The sequence below is a fragment of the Neopelma chrysocephalum genome, unplaced genomic scaffold (genome assembly GCF_003984885.1).
Source record: "Neopelma chrysocephalum unplaced genomic scaffold, ASM398488v2 Primary Assembly neopelma1_96496, whole genome shotgun sequence".
Classification (NCBI taxonomy): Eukaryota; Metazoa; Chordata; class Aves; order Passeriformes; family Pipridae; genus Neopelma; species Neopelma chrysocephalum.
The window spans coordinates 1-2,899 of record NW_020925142.1 but is presented as its reverse complement, the minus strand read 5'-3'; the positions used below and the strand labels follow the sequence as shown (position 1 = coordinate 2,899).

General features: G+C 55.0%; 1 long non-coding RNA gene across 1 annotated transcript; it reads right to left on the bottom strand.

The window, feature by feature from the left end:
* Positions 1–2,316: 2,316 nt before the first annotated feature.
* LOC113981356 lies at positions 2,317–2,899 on the bottom strand. Its single transcript, XR_003538386.1, has 3 exons — positions 2,870–2,899; positions 2,477–2,583; positions 2,317–2,366 (listed from the first exon to the last, which is right to left on the bottom strand). It is a non-coding gene; the product is annotated as an uncharacterized LOC113981356 (long non-coding RNA).

The window sequence follows — 2,899 nt, the reverse complement described above, 5'->3', positions numbered from 1 at the left end:
ATTAACTGAATGCAGCTGCTGCTGCCTTAACTTGTTCCCACAAAACTTCTCAGGGTTCCTTTGCTTCCAGGAGGCCCCACATGTCACAATGGCCCCTCGATTCCATGGGGTTCCAAAATGTCTCAGGAATCCTTTGGTCCCATGACCCCGCATATCCCAGTGGCCCCTTGGTTCCATGAGGATGCACAGTCTTGGAATTCCTTGGCTTCAATGAGGCTTTGTAGTGTCCCAATGGCCCCTTGGTTCCAGGAGTTCCTGCAGTGTCCCAACAGCTCCTTGGTTCCAGGAGTTCCTGCAGTGTCCCAATGGCTCCTGATTCCACAGGGTTTCACAGTGTCCCAGTGTTCCTTTTGTTCCGTGAGGATCCGCAGTGGAACAGGGTCCCTTTGGGGCCATAAGGCCCTGCAGGGTCACAATGGCCCCTGGATTCTGGGAGGTTCAGAAATATCTCAGGGCTGAAAAAACTGGGATTGTTCAGGCTGGAGAAGGGAAGGCTTTGGGGTGACCTAATTGTGGCCTTGCAGTGCCTGAAGGGAGCCAACAAGAAAGATGGAGGGAGACTTTGGACAAGGGCCTGGAGTGACAGGACAAGGGGCAGTGGCTTCACACGGATAGAGGGAAGGGTTCAAGGAGACAGTAGGAAGGAATTCTTGACTCTGAGGGTGCTGAGATGCTCTTTAAGGCCCCTCCCAAGCCAAAGCATTCCATGATTCTGAGACTGGTGGGTGAGGTGTGGTCAGAGCCATCTGGGGCACAGGGACACAAAATGAGGGAGTTTTCCATTGTGGGGGAAGGAAGGAGGGGGCAGCAGAACTGACCCCTTGGACACCTGGCAGGCAGGCTTTGGCTTTCCTGGGAGAATGATGGGTGGAGTCCCTTGGGAGTCAGTCCTGAAGAACAAAAGAGTCCAGGAAAGCTGGAGGTGCTTTAAGAATGAAATCTTCAAGCTCCAGGAGCTGTGCTCATGTGTCCTAAGACAAGCCAGGGGGCAAAAAGCACAGCTTGGTTAAAGGGAGAACTCAGGCTGGAACTCAGGGTTAAAAAGAGAGTGTCTCACCTCTGGAAGGAGGGGCAGGAAACTTGGGAGAACACAAGGATGTGGCCAGGTCATGTAGGGGGAAAATTAGAAAGGCCAAAGACAAACGGGAACTGAATTTGGCCACTGCACTTACAGAGAGCAAAGAATGTGCCTCTAAATCCATGGGCTCCAGCCAAAGCCGTGGAATTTGTTTCCTTTGGGTTCAAGGTCAGACTGTGCCTGTGTCCAGCCCAGAGGCTCAGAAAAGCATTTCTGGGGGGGTTTCTGAAGGCAGCACTGTCCTAGTTAGAACAGCTGGGACCAGTTCATCACTGGATGGGTGTAACCCAAACCTGTGTATTCTAGAGCCTTCCATGCCATTTCCCAGGAACTGTTATCAACAGAGCATTTACACCCTCTGCCCAGAGCAGCCCTGACCCCTCAGGCTGTAAACTGGGTGTTCAGAGGCCTGTGGGATAGGAGGGTGCTCCTGTCCTCACACCCAGTGTGGAACTCCCTGCCCTGAGGGAAGGACTGAGCATTCCTGCCTCAACTGGAGAATATATAAACTTGGAGTTTTGGAACCTTTTTACCACTCGTGGGATCCAGAGGAAGACTGAGACCACCGCTCTCAACCAGACTGAGACCACCTTTTTCAACCAGACTGCAACCATCACCCTCGACCAACAGGTTTTCCCCCTCTCCTTTTCCTTTGGACTCAGGGGGCCCAAAGAACCCCACTCTGTTCCTGCCCCAGGGTGCTGGGTTATACATTTGGGTTTTGTGGGTTAAAACCAGTTGTTTGTCTATATAATTGTACTTACTGTATTATTTTATTAAATTGTTATTCTGACTTATAATCTCTCTTTTGAGTTGAGTTCATTTCCCCTCCTGGTTTACCTTTAAACCAGCACACCCCTCTTTTCAGATATTTTTAGGTCTGGGAGTGCTCCAACCTCCCAGTTTCTGAGATTTTTATGGTCTAGGAGAGACAATACCCCCATGTTCCCAAGATTTTTGGAGTCTGAATATTCCCAACCCCCTTGTTCCTGTCTTTTTCAGACAATGGATGTGCCCAAACCCCTCTTTTCCAAAATTTCAGGAACTAGGAGTGCCCAACCCACCCCGTTCCCAGGAGTTTCAGAGCTCCCCCACTTCTCCCAAATAACCAGAACTGCAGAGCACTAAGAAGCTTTACTGGGAACACTGGGAACAGCTGGTTAGTGTGGGAAGAAATGCAGGGAAGGGGGGGACAGGCGACCCCCCCAAATCAGCGCAGGGTTTGGGGGGGTCCCGGCTGGGCCCGAGGCCACGGGGAGGGGCTGCGGCCGCCGGTGGCTCAGGAGCTCTGTGGGGAGAGAAAAGGGGGTGAGAGCAAAAGGGCTGGGGGGGCAGGGGGGGCCCAGAGGCTGTGGGAGAGCAAGGGGGGGGACACGACCCCCGGAGACCCCCCTTTACCTTCTCCCGCAGGTAGAAGCCGAGCCCCAGCGCCAGGAAGACCAAGCCCAAGACGAAGCCCCCGACCCCCACCAGGATCTTGCTGCGGACGGTGTCCGGTGGCATCTCTGGGGGGAGCCGGGGGGGTCAGCACCCCCAAAACCTCCCAGAGAACCCACAAACCCCAGCCCAGTCTCTCCCAACCCACCCAGGGGTCCCTGAAACCTCCTGCCAGTCCATTCCCAGACCCTTTAGGGATCCCACCCAGCTCCTCCCAGACCCTTCAGGACCCTCCCACCCCCCTCCCATCACCCCCAGCACCCACCAAACTCCCTCCAGTGGCCCCCAGTGTCCCCCTTTCCCCCCCAGCCCCCCTGGCAGTGTGCCCCCGGGGCTGGGGGGGCCGGGCCGTACCCCAGTGCCGGCTGAGGGGGTGCTCCAGGC